General features: G+C 43.3%; 1 long non-coding RNA gene across 1 annotated transcript; it reads right to left on the reverse strand.

Annotated features, from left to right (window-relative positions):
- Positions 1-6,647: 6,647 nt before the first annotated feature.
- Positions 6,648-14,923, reverse strand: LOC308651998. Its single transcript, XR_014022705.1, has 3 exons — positions 14,835-14,923; positions 7,079-7,118; positions 6,648-6,658 (listed from the first exon to the last, which is right to left on the reverse strand). It is a non-coding gene; the product is annotated as an uncharacterized lncRNA (long non-coding RNA).
- Between the last annotated feature and the right edge of the window lie 3,164 nt (positions 14,924-18,087).

Consider the following 18,087-nt stretch of genomic DNA (forward strand, 5'->3'; position numbering starts at 1 on the left):
GCTGTTACTGTACTGCAGTAAAATCTTGGAATCCAGCTCTACGTTCCATCTCCATCATCTTAGCCCAAGCCATTGCCATGTTTGCCTAGACGACGGCAGTAACCCTGTCTGTTCTCAGAGCCTCTGCTTGGGCTACTTGGCATTCAGCTCTCCACCCAGCAGCCAGAGTGAACTTTGGAAAAAGCCAATCACAGGGATTGGTTTCGACACTCTCTCAGCCCAAAGGGTTGCTCCTCTCACCCGAGGGCAGACAGTGGGGGTGGGGTTTTCCCCGCGGCAGCATGGCTGCTCTTTAGGGTTGTCACTGTTACCATTATCTCTCCAGGAAGGACACTCGCGTATTCTATGAGCATTGAATTAGGGGGACAGTTTGGGTGTGCTGAACACAAGGTGATGTCACTCCTGCTGGGCAAACGATGATGGCACAGAAAGATGGCCCTCCTCAGCACAGGCTGTCTCAGGTGCTGTGCTGTCTGCAGGAGGAGAGAGTTGGCAGGTGTTGGCTGGGGGCTCTCCAGCAGGTGTGGACCATCCATGGGCATTGGCTGGGACCCCACATGGCACTGACACTCACCGTGGCAGAGGCTAGGCCGGCTCTCTGGGCAGTCTCTTCTCAGTTCTCCACGTGGTTCTGATGGGTCAGGAAGGCCCTCTGGCCACAGCATTCATTCCCCTAATTCACTTCTTTCTTCCCCCACAGGCTGGAGTTTATTTTCTGCTCACTTTTGGAAGCACTTTATCACCTGGCTTTCACTGGGGCTCTGCCTTTCGATTCACTAAAAGCTCTGCTCTTGAAAATCAGAGGTTTGGCTTTATATTTCTATTCTCTCTGAAGTGGAAGTCAATGGCAGAACCTTGACCCTTGTTTGTCTTGGCTTTCCAGGAAAGCACAGTCTTAATTCTCCCCAGGAATAGAAGCTCTGCCCTTGGAGTGCAAACACAGGAAAGCAGAGCGAGTCGTGACTGTACCCTAACACATCTCTGTGCACCATAGCGTCACTGCCCCTCTTCCTTTGAAACTAGTGAATGGCTTCTTACTGTTCTTAAGATAATGCCTGAGGGGCTGGGGCTGGGGCTCAGTGGTAGCGCACTTGCCTCGCATGTGTGAGGCCCTGGGTTCGATCCTCAGCACCACATAAAAATAAATTAATAAACAAAGATATTGTGTGTCCATCTACAACTAAAAAGAATATTTAAAAAGAAAAAAAAAGATAATGGTTGAGTTTGGATCTTAAATGTCTTCAAAAGCCCATGCGTTGAGGACTTGGTCCCCGGCCTCTGGCATTAGAGGGAGGTGATGGAACCCTTAGGAGGGGGACCTCATGGAAGGGAGTTAGTCAATAGAAACCTGGTCACTCCTCTCTCTCCCTTTCCCGGCTGCCACAAGGTAAGCAGTTTTTCTCCACCACATACTTCCACCAAGATGTTCTGCCTCACCGCGGGCCCAAAAGCAACAGGGTCAAGAGACCACAGACTGAAACCATGAGCCAAAATAAAGCTTTTCCTTTATTAAGTTGATGGTCTTAATTATTTTGTTAGAGTGATGGAAAAACTGACTCACACGGTTAAAAAATCAAATCTTAAGCCTGATCCAGGCTAACCCAGCTGGTTTGGCATTTGCCTTCTTCTGTGCTAATTGTTCTGGACACTTGAACTCCAGCCTGTTCTGTGGGCCTCATGCTTCCTCCCCACTGAGTGTCCGTGTCCCTCTCCCCGTCCTTTCTCTTCTTCCTCCTCCAGAGGGGAGCCTGGCCTGACCTCCCTGCGGTCCCTCTGGCGGGCACTCCCACAGCCTCGCTCGCTCCCTTCTCCAGAGGGGTTTCCTCCACTTGCTGGACCATTCCCTTGCCCCCCACCTCTCCCCCGACAGCTGTTAGCTACTGGAGAACAGATACACAGTTCTCTATCTCACCACTGGTCCTTGGTGAAAGAATAAATAGATGGGTGAACAGATGGACGTGACAGTTTCTCATGAAAGACAATCTTGTCACTTTGGGTCCTGATTCAGTTTGGCCCATCAGAGTGATCCGTGGGCAGGTACGGCTTAATAAAAGACCAGAATATAAAGTGGCCTGTGTGGGAGGACCTGAAATGGGAAAATCAAGTCCTCCCAAATCACGTGCTTTCCCCCTCTGGGAAAATATCTCACCCCTCGGTGTTATTCCCCTGAATTGGAAACCTTCTGCTAAAACTCGAATGATTCTGTGAGCTCAGTCCTCAGGAACTACACGTTAGGCGGCTGACATGAAGGCTAAACCCTGGAGATTAGGGGACCAGGTTGGGAGAGCAGGAGAGGAGGGAGGAAAGAGAGGTGGAGAGTGGGATGAGACCCCCAGGAGGGAAGTCAGGCCTCAAAGCTTCCACCAGCTCCACAGATCTTCAGGCTCTGATCCTTCTACTTTCATGCATCCTGATCCAGCAAGAACATCTTTGGCTACTTTGATTTTTTTTTTTTTATCCCCTTCAAGGAATAGACACAAAGACAAACAGGAGACCCCTCTTTAGCGGTAATGGGAGCATATGGACATAGAGGTGAAGTGCTTCGCATGTGAATATATCCTCTTGGAAACCTTCCTTCATTCATCCGTTTATTCATTCAAGGAATGCCGTGGAGTGTCTGCTGTGTGCCAGGCCCTGGAAAGACAGACTGGCCTTCACAGACATTGTTTTTACCCCACAGAACTGAGGAAACTTCCCACAGCTATTTAAAGATCAAGGCGCGTGCTCTCCTGGGTCTGCCCAGACCTTGCTGGTTGTAGTTGTCTGTAAGTCGTGGGACATGGAAACTTTGCAAGAGTCAAGGAACAAGTGCTATCGAGAGGTATAGAGATTATTGAAGGGGAAAGAAAACAATATTTTTCACCTTTTTTTTTCATGTTTGGGGAAAAGGGATGCTGGGCTTCTAGAAATGTCTTCACTATAGTTAGCGATAGTCTGACAGTCTGATGCCAGTCTGAGGCTTTGAAGTCTTGTGGCAAATAGAGTGAAGATGTCTGGTTCGCAGAGTTTAATTGGCTGGTGATGTGAGTATCAGTTACATCTGCTCATCTTATTTCATTTATTTCCTTTAGTTCCTGATCTCCAATTTCTCCGCTTATTCAGTTACATAAGAGCTACAATCTTCGTTCCCAGCCTCCTAGGCCCTTAATGAAATTTCTCTTATTCTTTTTCTAACATTTATTACACATCCGTCCCCCTCCTCAGGCCATTACAGAGGGCAGGTACAAAATAAAGCTATTCTGTGATTTCAATAAAAGCCATGTAATCTCTTTCTAAAGCACTGTTCTGCTTTGAAAAGTCAATATTCCTCCATTGGCAATTTCCCATAATGTGGTTAGTTTAACCAAATAAAATCTGAAAAATCAAAGCGTTGTGAGAACAATTGCATTCTTACAAGTTCTCCTTAATTTCCTACCCTCCGATGTTTCTTAGACTTTTTTCATCTCTTAACCTCCTTGCTGGCTAAGTGAGAAAGCCCGTGAGAGTCGGCTTTGAACCCTTTGAGAAGAAAGGGTGAATTAGTTAAGGTCTCCGGGATGTGAGTGATGGGAACTCAATTTGCCCTGGCCAGAGTCAAAGGAGGCGTGGGGCAGGGGTGGGCGAGTCAGCAGGAGGAGGAGAGAAGTTCTGGGTCACCCTCCTGCAGACAGGGGTTGAATTGTGAAAGATGCTTTTGCTGCTTGAGAAAGTGTCCAGGCTGAGAGGCAGAAAGTGGTTCATTGAGGGAAATGATCCTCATTCCCTGTGGCTGGGGTCTTCCTGCTCTGCCCTGCTCTGCCCTGCTCTGCCCTGCTCTGCCCTGCTTGGCAGACATGAGAAGCTTTCCGAGGAGCCTTTCAGCAAAAGCCGTTCTGCACTTCCTAAGCAGCCCACTTGCACCCACGCTGTGTACCCACCTCTGCACTGAAACTTGGAGGCCAGCTGGACACCAGTCAGTCATATCCATATTGCCAACTCCACTGGACATCTTGGTCCTCAAGTTGTTTTATTGGATGGACATACTTGACCAGGGAGCATCTGAGCATCTCTCTTGGCTTCTGAGGTACCACCCGGTCCCTGTTTTGCTCCTTCTACCTGACCTCTGTCTTTCATTCTCTTCCTTTGGCCCCCTGGATGCGGGACCCCCTGAAGTCTCTGCCTCTGTTCTCTCTTTAAGTAGACTTGTTCATCAATATCCCTCTTAGGCGTCTCATTGGCATCTCAAATGAAGATGTAGAAACAGAACCCATGAAGCGCCTCTCTGGGTCCAAAGCTGATCCTCTGCACTTGTTTCTGTCTCAGCAAGAGGCCCCAGCGCCCACCTGGTCACCAAAGCCCCTGCCTGCTGGGGTCCACCCTGCACTTCTCGCATTTCTGCTCTTCCCTCTCTCACTGAATAGCAAGTTCTGCTGGCCAATCTTCAAAATGCAGCTGGTGTGGGCCTACCGCCCTCAGTCTCCCCGCAGCCTTCGGGGCCAGGCCACTGTCCTGTCTCCTGTGGTTGGCGGAAACGTCCTCCTAACTGGTCTCACTGTCCCTCCTTTGCCTCCTCCCTCCATTTTCCCACAAACTGTCCTTTGACAGTCAGATTATGCCACTTGCCAACTTAAAATCCTTCAGTGATGTTTCAATGCCCTAAAGATAAATTCCCAGGAAGTTCTTCCTGCTCTGACCCCTTTTAAATCTACTACAACCTCATCCCATGACTGTCTCCTGATCTCTCACGCGGCACCACTCACCGGGTCAACCATAAATTCCTGGAATATGCAAAAATCTTTCTTGCCCTGGGGCCTTTACACTCGTTCATTTCCAGCCTGGAATGCTTACCTCCATTTTCTTGGTTATGGTTATCTTTTTTCTTATCATTTATGCCTCAGCTCCACCCAAATATCACCTCCTCAGAAAGACCATTGCTGATCCCACCATCCTCTGCTCTACCACACAGCTATTTCTCTCCAAGGACAAATCCCCATTTGCAATCATTTGTTTATAACGCCTCACATTAGATAAGCACCCCAAGGGCAAGGACAATGACATAGCACATTCTTGATCTACTCTTAATGACTAGCGAAATATCTGGCAGATATTATGTGCTCAAGGAATGATTTTTGAACAAATGTTTAAAGGTATCATTAATAACCAAGAGTACATCATTCCAAGCTCTGGTTCTGAGTACTGAACTATATATATTTCTGTTGATGAAACTTTTTTTGAAAGATTTAAATAATATGGGAGTGGGATAATTTTTGCCTTAAGAAACACCTAGAGAATTCCACCTTGCATTAGTTTTAAAATGGAACAAAGCTATCTTTTTTTCTTTTTCCCCCAGTTCTGGAGATCTTTATGATATCTGATCCCTCCCCCATTGCCTTCTTTCCCTTATTTTGCTCTAGCTTGAGAGCAAACATTTGACCTTATATTTTCTGAGTCTGACTTATTTCACTTAGCATGATTTTCTCTATTTCCATTCATATATTGGCAAATACCATTATTTCATTCTTCTCTATGGCTGAGTAAAACTCCGTGGTGTATATATACCACATTTTCTAAATCCATTCTTCTCTTGACAGGCCTCTGGGTTGATTCCATAATTTGGTTACTGTAAATCGTGCTGCTGTAAACATTGAAGTGGCTGCATCCCTATAGTATGCTGACTTTAAATCGTTTGGGTGAATACTGAAAAGCGGGATACCTGGGTCATATGGTGGTTCCATTCCTAGTTTTTTTGAGGAATCTAGATGAGATGCTTTAAAGATGGAGTTTAAGGAGATAGTTGGGGTTAGCTAGCTCCTTGTGATTTCTCTACCTAGTGTAAGGTGAAAGAAAGCTTTTTCAATGGTTGCAATTTTTTCAACAAAAATATGTTCACTGTTAAACAATGACATGACTGAGTCACTTTGCTTTTTAAGATTAAACTCTGAAAAAAAATCAAATATATATTTTTTTTTATTTTCAATTAAATATGATTAAGTGTTTATTTTATACAGTTTTTCTTTTCTCAAGCACTTCATTTCTAATATATTTGTCTTTAATAATTTCACGCTTGAATGAGGAAAAAGTGACAATTATGTTTCTTGTTATTTATAATATGCTTACAATTTCTCTGAAATATTGAATATCTGCTTTCACTGATTTTTGTTTTGTTTTATAAGTTCCACACTGGTAAAGCTATTAGTACTAATTCCCACATTACATTATAAATATAAATTGATGTTGACAACATGACAACATTTCTCTTTTGTTACAGAACTGTGATTGCTTCCTACCCCTGTCCTGACTGAGATGTCCATTATGTGATGCACCATGTTGATCAAGATATGATAACAGGTGTTTGCATTCCCATCTCCTCTGATCTTAATTGGGCTGGTGTATCAGGTCCAAATGCCGATCATACTGTCACATATCCAGAAAAAACAAAGGAACCTACATGGGGCACATGACTTGTGTCTCTTTTAACCATCACTGTGGCCCTGTGATGTGGGTAGTATCCATACCATTTTTCAGCTGACGACACAGGCTTCAAAAAGATTAAGTAATTCTCCAGGGCTCACAGCAAGCAGGCGTGAGAACATAGCTGAGCCCAGGCCTGTCTGACACCAAAGCCCTCTCCACTGCGCCTCCCTCCTGCAGCAGGAGCCACCAGACATTGTACTTTTGCAATAACTGGGCTTCGTCCTTTCTAAGAGAAAAGAAGGGAAAGTGGTTTGGGGCCATGTTGGAACTAATAAGGAATTTCAAAACCAAAGCCACCGCTGCATAGGCTAAGTTGTGATCCCAACCCTTGAACGGGGCACCATTCAGAGGGTCCCTTCCTTCTGTGCTAGCTCCCAGCTGAACCTCAAAAGGAGAAGAGTGACTTCTTTGTCTTGTTCTTGTCTCCAAGGATGGTTGGCCCAGTAGGAGGACAGAGAAAAATCTCACCTATGAGCACCTCTATGGAGTTTTGCCATAAGTTCAAATTCCTGAAAATAGCAAAAAATCTATATGTAATTTTCATTGTGGATGTCTTATTTATTAAACTGGGTGAGCACTCCTGTTATTCTGTCAATACCACTGCTACCACTGCTGCTCCTGTGAGTCCTAATTCTACAGTCCTTACCTGCAGCTTCGTGTGGATCTGCAGAGAACCCGGTGGAACTCTGGAGGGAGGGAAGAGAAGGTTGATGTGAAATATAAGCTTTTATTTTTTACTGTGTTCAGAAACACGAGGTTCACATTTTTAATTGATATAAATATTTGAAAGAAGTATCTTTAAATTACTAATATTTTTAGTTAAGGGTATGTATTTTAACCACCATCTAATAGGTACTTCATACTGTGTCAAAATGGCATTAGGACATTTTGTATGTTGTTGTTTTCTTTTTTCAAATTGACTTTGAAATACAGTTTCTAGATTTTCATTGTATTCAGCATACATCCTATTCAATTATTATATTTGCTTTTGTTTTAAACTTCAAATAAAAGTTGTTTATTGCTAAATTGAGTGGGTAAAATGTACAAGGGATAATTGACTGAACGTTCATGGAATGGTTAAACTACTTTGGAAGAAGTTTAAAACAATTGTATGCTCCAAAAGTATTGTAAAACACTTAGAATTTAGTCTCTCAAAGGTAATAGTAGATCCAAGGGGCTGTCATATCTGGTATGTCATTTCAGGCCAACAATAAATCATATCAGCCTTTCTTAGCTTAGAGATTGATTTTAATTTAAAAAGAATTCAGACCTGTACTGGGTTACAATAAAATGCAAATGATTATCAGGCCTTCTTCGTCCCCAGGACGATAGCCACAGACCAAAGAAACAGAAACCCACCAAACTCTGTCTGCTAAACATTCAATCCACTTTTAGAAAGTTAAACACTAATAAATTAGAAATCCAGTTAGGTTTGGATGTAAGTTCTATGTGTTGGAAAAAGTAACACTGTTCTATTGAAGGGTTCTTTTTTTTATTCATGCTATAAAATTAAGGAATATGGTTTTACTGAATTCCTAAGAAACTCAGGACTTCAGTTATTTTTGCAATTTTCTGAGGCATGGACAGTTTATTCAAGATAACCATTCTATTCCCCAGGCAGTTTAAAGAAACACTGAACTATTTCAACTGTCAACTGGACCTCAAGAGTTATGATTTTAAAATAAAGACTTTAATAGCAAACCCTGGAAACCATCTAAAAGTACATCAATAAAGGGGATGTTAAAAAATATAGAAAGATCTCAGAGCGACATTACTAAGCAAAAACCAAAGTTGCCAAATGCAACGTGCAGTACCATATTTATTAAAAAGAAATCATATAAATGGATGCGTGGAAACATGCCTAGACACACACACACACACACACACACACACAACCCCAAACTGGGAAGAGGAAGTGAGGTTAATAGAGGGGATATATTCGTGTATTGTTTTGAAGCTAAACATTAGGAAGCAACACCAAAGTCATCAAACACCCCCACCTCCCCCCAAAAAATTCTGAACTAATAACATCATTTAGTCTGCTACAGCTGCCAGAGCTAGATACCACAGTCTGGGTGGCCTAAACTGCAGAGTTCCATTTTCTCACAGTCGGAAAGCTCAACTTCCAAGTTCAAGGTGCTGGCAGGCTGGTTTCTCCTGAGGCCCCTCCTCGGCACACAGGTGTCTGTCATCTGAATGTGTCCTCACATGGCTTTTCCTCTGTGCCTGGGCATCTCCAGTGTCTCTCTCCTAGGATGTTCTTATCTCCTCATCTTAGAGGACACCAGTCATATAAGATTAAGGCCCACCCTACAGACTTATCCCTAAAATTGTTTATAATCAGAGATACTGGGGGTTAGGATTTCCTATGAATTGTAAAGATAGAATTTGGGCCATAAGCTTGTATTTCCATTTTCAATTCTAGACCAAATTACTCACGTACCACACACTGTTGGTTTCAACAATAATTATGTAGTTTTATATTACATCGCTGGGTACCTGATTTAGAACATGTAAACAAAGTCTTGGATAGCAAAATCCCCCTCAGCTTCACTAGGATACAGTTGAAAGGTGTGCTTCACTCAGGATTCAAATATCATTCCTCTGAGGTTCTTTCCTTCATATTCCCATAAAACTTCATTCATATTTCCATTGTCCTGCTCTTTGACTGTATTCTGGGTTGCAGGACTTGGCCCACCCTGGATTGCAGGTAAATCACGTTAAGACTATTTATCAACTCTAGCACAAGTTTGCCACATAGTGGGTGTTATGTCCCACACCCCAGGTTCATGGTGAAGTCCTAACCTGCAATTTCTACAGATGTGACCTTATTTGGAAGTAGGATGATTGCAGATGTAATTAGTTAAGAAGAGACCACATTGAGGTAGGGTGGGCCATAATCCAGTATGACAGGTGTCCTTATAAAAAGGCAAGATCTGGACACACACACATACACAAAAAATAAACATGTAGGGTGATGTATCTACAAACCAAGGAACAGCAAAGATTGTCAGAATCATCAGAAGCCAGAGAGAGGCCTAGTACAAATTCTTTCTCACAGCTTTCAGAAGGAACCAGTCCTGCTGACCCCTCCTGATCCTATTATGGTGAGATGATCAAGTCCTATATTGAAGTCTGCCAGTTGGAGGCACTATATTATTGAGCTCCAGCAAACCAATGCAGTCGGTATCAATGCAGAGCGCAAGCCAGATCACTGTTGAGTTCCCCCACACAACAGGCATACCTGGACACACAATGTGCTTCGCACGAATATTTGCTGAATTTCATTCCCATTGTTCCTTGGGACAAGAATGCATAGGATCAAGGGTGATAGGAATAAAACTTGCTTCTTATACTGCAAAGTGCCCTACTCTACCTCTGATGGTCAAATATTTTTTTGAAGTACTGCTAACATGGTCATTTGCTGAAAGTTAACACCAGTAACAAGAAATTGTGAGCTTTACGACCAAGTACCTAGGGCTTACCAGAAAGTTCCTGATTGTGGGCACATATTTTTACCCAGCTCAGCATCTGTTCCTGGGCTGGGCGCAAGTGGTACACTAACATTAGTTTCTGGCTTTCACACTTGTTTATGATCTTGCAGACCTTGCTCAACTATTTACAGCTACTGTTGCATTTAGTATTTGGATGCTAAGTTGAGGGATCACCATAATGGTTTTGGGGAACTGAGAGCAGAGGACACATTTGCATTTGTAGTTAATGCTGCTAACCCATTTGTCAAGTGTTAGTTTCTGGCTCTCTCATTGTTTCAACTTTGGACATCTGAGCAATAATGGGTCAGGCAACACAAAGCCCCATTTTTTAAAAAATTTTTAAATATTTCTTTGATTGGCACAGATACTCCATCCACCTCCCAAATGCACCTATGAACACATCAGAAAAAAAAATAGTTGCGGGTTATAAAAAGGAAAAGGAAGGGGAATTCACATGTTGTGAACGCTTACCATATGTTGGGTTCTATACAGATATTAGCTCATTGAATCACAGCAGTGACAAAAACCTACTGGGAAACTAGTTATTATATCTCTATTCTCAAATGGAGAAACTGACATTGGAGAAGTTAAACGAAGTGCCCACATTCATCTAACTAGTTTGTGGGATTAACTAGTATTTTAATCAGCTTTTGCACTGCTATGACTAAAAGACCTGACCAGAACAACCTTAGGGGAGTAAAAGTTTTTAGGGGCTCACTGTTTAAGAGATTTCAGTCTTTAGACAGCCGGCTCCATTCCTTGGAGCTCAAGGTGAAACAGATCAATATGGTGGAAGAGTGTGGCAGAGGGAAGCAGCTCACTTGATGACCAGTAAGCAGAGAGGGATTCCACTTGCCACATACAAAACATACCCCAAAGGCACTCGCCCAGGGACCCTTTACCACTCAGTTTATCACACCAGGGGATGAATTCACAGATTGGGTTAAGGCCCAATCTTTTCTCCTCTAAACCTTCTTGCATCATCCTTGATGAAGCCCAGCTGATGCCAGCACCATGCCCTTGAATCTCCAGAACTGTGAGCTAAATGAACTTCTTCTCTTCATAAAGTTACCCTACTTTGAGTATTTCACAACAAAAAATTAGACTAGTACCACGATTTCTTGAGAAAAATAAACATTCTGAGAAATTTTCTATAAAAAACTTTTGTAATTATGAGATCCCATATAGTTATGGGCAATGCTCTGCACTATTCAGGAACTGCCTAAGCTCCCTCCTTTGGAAGGTGGGGGTCAAGATGAATTGGCCCATTTGTGGGAGGTGGAGGCTGAGTGGCAATTACTAGAAATAGGGCCCCAGTGAGAAGCCAGGCCTGAGTCGGTATGAACCAGCCAACATCAGATTCCCAGGCTACAGGGGTCTGGGCCCAGGAGAGAGAGATAGAGATAGAGACAGAGAGATAGAGAGAGACAAAGACAGAATGTGTGTGTGTTTGTGTGTGAAAGAAGGCATCAGTGCTTGAGAGACCAAAGTAGATGGGTACACAGTAAGTGCAGTCACCCTGAGCCAGCTGTATTACTCACGTGCTGCATTGATTAAAGTAAGACCCATGGCTTCTAGGTTGTCCATGTGAGGTTTGTGTAAAGAAAGAGGTGGAAGCAGTTTCAGTCGGCCATTTGTGTACATTACCTTTGATTAAAGGTAAGACTTCAATCTAGTTCCATGAAGTGATGCCATCAGAAAAATTTGCTACAAAAACTTTTGTAATTATGGGATTTTGTAATTATGGTTAAATTTGTGCAACGTAGGGTCATTGCTTTTCAATAAAAAGCTAAGCTTCATGGGAACAAATGAGCATTAAAAAATAGCTGAGCATTTCCCAGGTTCCCCTGCTCCTGGGAGACCTGCTGAACTTGCCTAGAGGGTGCCCGGGTTCATCTCCCCTTGGAACCCTGACTGCCCGACCACAACACCCTCTGCCGTGGCGTGGAGATGAGCACATCTTATTTCCCACTCTGAAGGGAAAGGCTGGGTCTGATCTCACACAATGGTCTAGTTGTTCTGCCAAGTCAATCATCCCCCAGGCTCCATAAGCATTTGCTCTTTGGCGCTGACGGGCAGAGCTTCTAATGAAGCTCAGCGTGGCCCTGTGTCCGTCCTCTGAGTTTGGTCGTCTGCCTTCTTTGGAACATGTACTGAGAGCTTGTTTTGGATCATCACCAATCAGGCCTTACTGTAGCCAGGAGGTCTCAGTAGACAAGCTGGGTAATTGAGCATATGCAAGTTGTTTACTTTGTCTATAAAGCAGTGACCACACTCCGAGAAGGAATGGCCTTGTTTAAAAAATAAATAAATAATAATTCTGTTCCTCATCACTCGGTGCTTGCCTCTGCCAGCGGCACAGACGTTCTTTCCAGCAATTAAAATAAACAGTTCCACATGTGCACGGTCAACCTTGCAGAAAAAGGTGTCAGGAAATAAAGATGTCACAGAATTCGAAATGAAATACCTTCAAGAGCAGCATGACTCTCTTGAATTGGGAAGTAGCTTTCTTGGAGGTTTTGAGTCTTAACTTTAGAATCGGAAGAGAGAGTATAGTGTTCATTGGTCCAACCTGCACATTTCAGAGCGAAGGGAACTAAGGATGAGTTTTCCCTGTGTCACAACTGGTGGTTGGACGGGCAGAGATGATAGCCCCACTCTCTGTGCTGTGCTTTCCTTTGGGGACGCTCAGCAGGAACCACAGGGAGACTCTGGGAACAGAGTCTAGATCTGGAATGAGAGGACCCAGTGGAAATGGGTCAGGGGGAAAGTAAGATGGAAGTTTAGATGCAGAGGGCCAGCAAGGACACTGGCCAGATGGGTTTTGGGGAAAAGTGGGAATTAAAGTTGGATAGTATGTCAGTCAGCATTAACGCAGTGACTTCTTCCTTGACATCTTTGAGGGATGGATTCCAGGATGCCCAACAAATATCAAATCTACAGATGCTCAAGTTGTTATATAAAATGGTATAATGTCTGCATGTACCCCATGCACAACCTCCTGAATACTATAAATCATCTCTAGATTACTTATAAAACCTAATACAATGTAAATGCTATGTAAGTAGATTATATTATTTAGAGAATAAGGACAAAAAAAAAAAAAAAGAAGTCTGCCATGTTTGGTACAGACGTATTTTTCCCATTCTGTCATTGGTTGAATCTGCGAGTATGAAATCCACAGATAGACTCGACCAATTGTAATTGCAGAAACCAGGCATCATGATAGCTAGATCAAGCAGAAGGAACATGGTGGTATATGCTACTCAGATAATGGGAAGGGTAAACAGTTTCTTAACTGAACTTCCAAGATAAACTCCCTGGACACATTGTAGAGATGGGTCACCAAGAGGGTTCCATGATGACCAGCAAGCTGGCCCTTTAAGAAACTTCCCTCACACCAGGAAGTCACCACTTCCAAACCAGAGCCCTCTGCCCTTGCTCAACCTGTACCAGCAACATGGACACCTCATGCCCACTTTCTCATTCTGTACACTTAGTCTCAGCTACAAATCAAAATCTTACTTTGGAGCATCTGATGGGAGGAACTTAAGGTTCAGGAAAACATGACTCTTAGCTTTCGTGTGTGCTCAGGAAGGAGTGCTGGAAGGGTTTCCAGTGGATGTTAAACCGAGTGATCCAGAGTGCTGATTACACCTGGAGACCTTGGAGCCAGTCGCTGGATGGAAACCTGCGCTCAGGAGCTTGGTTTATGTGGTCAGAAGTTGCGACTAATAATTTCTAGTGCAGAGACAAGTGATTGTGAAGGTTTCTCTTAACGTGTTAGACTGGCAAGATTTGTCATCAGGAATCCCAGGGAAAAAGGAATACGTAGGGGACTGTGGCTGTAATATGTGTAAGTAGTAATGAAGGCTCCGAGCAGGGTGGCAGGAGCAGGCAGCAGGTGGAGAACATTCGATGCCTGAAGCAATGGGGATGAGCCATAAACTGTGAGCAGACACTATGTCACTTGTCCCTGAATTTCTAGCACCTCTACCACCATGTGGCACATGCTTAGCAAGAAAGTGAAAAGGACAAGTCAAGATGACAGTGATCATCCAATGGCAAGTCCTTCAATAATTATTTAAAGCAACAAGAGCCAAAGGGTTTGCTGTTTCTCCCTCTTTACAACCAGCAGCATAAGGCGGAAATAGAAAGAGCACTTTATAAGGAGTCAAGGGGGGGGGGACTGAAGAGATGGAGAGGTAGAGGAAAGGGGGAAATGGGAGAAAGTAAAAAAAAAAAATAGAGCTGATTCTGTAGCAGAAATGAGGATCTAGGACTGCACCTGAATTGGGAGAACCATCTGAACCTGGAGGTGACTCCATGTGGGGACTTTAATCCCCACCTCCACCAGCCAGGTGGAGGGAGCCCACATCGGCAGAGAGAGCAAGGTGGGTCTTCTCCAGCAGAGAGGGCACCTGCCACAGCTGAACCTCCTCCCCTTCCCTTCCCCCACCCCATTTCCTCGAACTGCAGGCCATTGTAATTAGAAAACTAAGGTGCCCAGTTTAGAAAACCAAAGGACTAGACCTAACTGAAAATCAAAGTGCTGACACAGAGAAAAACTGGCAATAAACTAAGAGAAAGCAAATAAAAAAGAGATGTTAAAACAAGCAGAGAAGAGAAAAGATACCGTGCAGAGATGAAGATGATCCAACAGAAGAGTCACAGGAGGCCCTGGGTAGGGGGTCAGTAAGGGGACTAAAAAGTCTGCCAGCTCTTGGGAGGCTGAGGTGGGACATCAATTGAGCCCAGGGTCTCAAAACAGCCTGGGCAATATAGCCAGACCCTGGCTCAAGAAAAAGAAGGAAAAAAAGGAGGGGAGAAAAAAAGCAAAAGAAAGGGAAAAAATATAAATAAATAAAATCTCCCAGACAGAATTGAATCTGCAGATGAAAAGCATACCCCATGTTCTTAGAGGTTTCGATACTGAAGATTCGGTGCCAAGACGCACTAAGAACTCTTTCAGGCATCCAGAAAAACACCAATTAGCTGCAAAATAAACAAATGAGGCTGACTTCTGTCTTCTTCCAACAATCAAAGCCATAAAACAATGGAGTAATGTCTGCAAAGATTGGAAGGAAGGCATGACCGACGATGATCATGTCCTGTCAAGATGTCATCTAAATGGAAGGACAGGGGGCAGCATTTTCAGACAGTAACGCAAGTCTCCTTGAAAAAGTGTTTTACAATTAAACCTTACCAACTGACATGTAAACCATGATTTAAAAAACGACAGACAAAACTCATTGGGATTGGGGAACCCTGAAAAAAGACTGGCCCGTGAATAGGGAGTCCACTTAAATGTATGTACAAATACGTCACAATAAATCTGACCATTATAATGTACAGCTATAATATACCAATACAAGATATGGAAAATATATATAAATACTTTTATAAGTATATGCTGTAAAAAAAAACCCTAAATAACTATGAGAACACATATCAAGCCTCGTGAAAGTGTTGAACATCTGGAAATTATTAAAATAATTACAGAACCTATAAAATTCACAGGCATCAGATGGAAGATGTAGTAACATTTTCATCTTTCAGAGCAGAGAATTGATCAGTATTGTCTGAAATTGATCAGTTACAAAAGCAAACAATAACCCCAGCCCTCGATGCTTCTGTCTCCCCCCTTCCCCTCCTTCTTATTCTCAAAATTACTCTCTCCTTCCTCCTAGAGGGACCCCAGGAAACAAACCTCTCTGGTGGAGATGCCCTTATGTGATCGCCAGTGATGCCTTTAGCGTCACTTGAGTTTCTTTTATAAATTCAACTGAAATTAAATGCCTGAAAAAAATTAAAAGCAGCTGCTGGTATATGAGTCCAAGTTTATAAAAGCGATTTTGCTTGTTTACCATTTCTACTACCGATATGAATTTAAAAATATTCAGTTGGTGTTCTTATTTATGAGTGAGCCGCTTGCGGTAATATGAGACACTTTTATCTCGTCATGCCTAGGACTCTTTGAATTCTTTATAATTAGTAGTTTTACAGGAACAATAAAGTAATTCATAATTTATTGCAATTGGAGGGAAGCAGGCCAGGATGACAACAGGAGTTCATCCAGGGAGGTTGAAATATGGACCATTCTTACTTGTGCCATGGTCTTCAGAAAAGGTCCAGACTTCAAAGTCATTGCCAGGGCTTCCGAGAGTCTCCTTGTCATCTTCTCAGTTTGCTTTTTCAGCCTCCACTTTCATAACCTCTCCCCTTCAAAGTCGTGCATTCCATACTCTAGCCGTGGGAGCTGCTTGCCATTTCCTGCCCAGGTCCCTTTTTTGCAATTCTGGGCTTTTGCATTTCTGTTTTGCTCTGCTTGCACCACCCTCTGCCCCTCCACCAGACTCCATTTCCATGGTTAGTGCCTATTTTTGAACAAAAAATATTATTGGGTTGTGATGTGGCTCCATGGTAGAGCTCTATCCTAGCATGCATGAGACCCTGGGTTCATTTTCCAGTACCGCAAAAGCAAACAAATAAATAAATAAAAACACATACGTACATAATTTCTATTATATTAAAATATATATAACACACAATTTACCATTCTAACCCTTTTGGGGATCATTAAGTACATTCACAATGTTATACAATCATCATCACTTTCAATGTCCTGAACTTTTTCCTCTTCCCCAACTGAAATTCTCCCCATTGACCCCTAACCTCCCATTCTCCCTTCGTTGGTTCCTTGGCAACCACCATTGTGCTTTCTGTCTTTGAATTTGATTATTCCAGGTGCTTCATACAAGAGAAATCATAATGTTAGTCCTGTTTATTTCACTTGGCAAAATGTTTTCTAGGTTCATCTGCAGTGCGGTGTGCATCAGACTTTCCTTCCCCTACCAAAGCTGAATAATGTTCCACCATGTGTCTGCACCACCTTTGGTTTCTGCATTCATGCACTGATGGACATGGGAGTCATTTCCACATTTTGACTATTGTGAATGATGCTGCTATGAACACCCATATATTATCCCCACTTTTTAAGGGTTTCACTCTGACATCATCATTGAAGATCATTTCTGGTTTCCTTATTGAGGGTTGGCGATTGCCTTTTTGTACTCTCCTGATACCTTGCGTATACACTGTTTACCAGGTTATATAAATGGCTGGTTTCTGAGTTCTGTTTACCATCTTCCCCACTAGACTACAGACTCCTTGGGAGCAGGAATGACTTCATTTGATTCAGAATCCCTAGTGACTCTCCTATTGCTTGGAACACAGGCAGCACTCAGTAAGGTTTTGGAAGGGGATTTATTGGCCAGGGTCACAGCATATGCTAGTAATACAGCCAGACCACTGATGTCAGAGAACACAAGAACCCCAGACATTCGAATATGCAGACTTGTCAGAATCCAAAGCTCAGGGCAGGGCAGTGGGGAGAAGAGGGAAAACAAATCCAAAAACCATACAAATAAGAAATCGGGCTGGGAATGCAGCTCAGTGACTGAGCACTTGCCTGGCGTGCACGTGGTCCTGGGTTCCATCTCTAGCACTGCAAAACAAACAAACAAACAAAAACAGTGAGACAGGGTCTCGGAAGATGTCCTACCCCCAGGGAGCCATCATTTAGAAGTCGCTCCTGCGCATTGCTGAGTCTTTAAAACTTCTTGAGAACTCTTAGTGGAAGTGGATTAGCAGGGTTCTCCTGAGAAACAAAACAAATAGGATGTGTATGCAGAGGAAAGAGGTTTCTTACTGGAATTGGCTCACGAGTTCGCAAAGCCTGGCAGGTCCCAAGGTCTGCGGTCAGCATGCTGGAGCCCCAGGAGGGCTGATGGTACCGTTCCAGTCCTCGGGCTCCAGAGCCAGGAAGAGCTGATGTTTCAGTTTGAGTCCAAAGGGAGGAAAGAGCCAATGTTCCACTTTGAAGATGATCAGGCAGGAAGAATTCTGCCTTGTCTTTTTGTTGACTTCGGGCCCTCAACAAATTGGACGAGGCCCATCCATCATGGGGAGGGGGATCTCCTTCACTCAGTCTACTGGTATAAGTTTCAACTCATCTAAAGGCACCCTCACAGAAACCCAAAACGATGTTTGACTGAATATTCTATCACCCTGTTGCTTAGTCCAGTGGACACATAAAATGACCCATCCCACGTAGCTTCCCCTGTCACAAATATGGTCAGTTTTGGGATCCAACACGAGG

The sequence above is a fragment of the Spermophilus citellus genome (assembly GCF_964194105.1).
Source record: "Spermophilus citellus genome assembly, chromosome: 1".
NCBI lineage: Eukaryota > Metazoa > Chordata > Mammalia > Rodentia > Sciuridae > Spermophilus > Spermophilus citellus.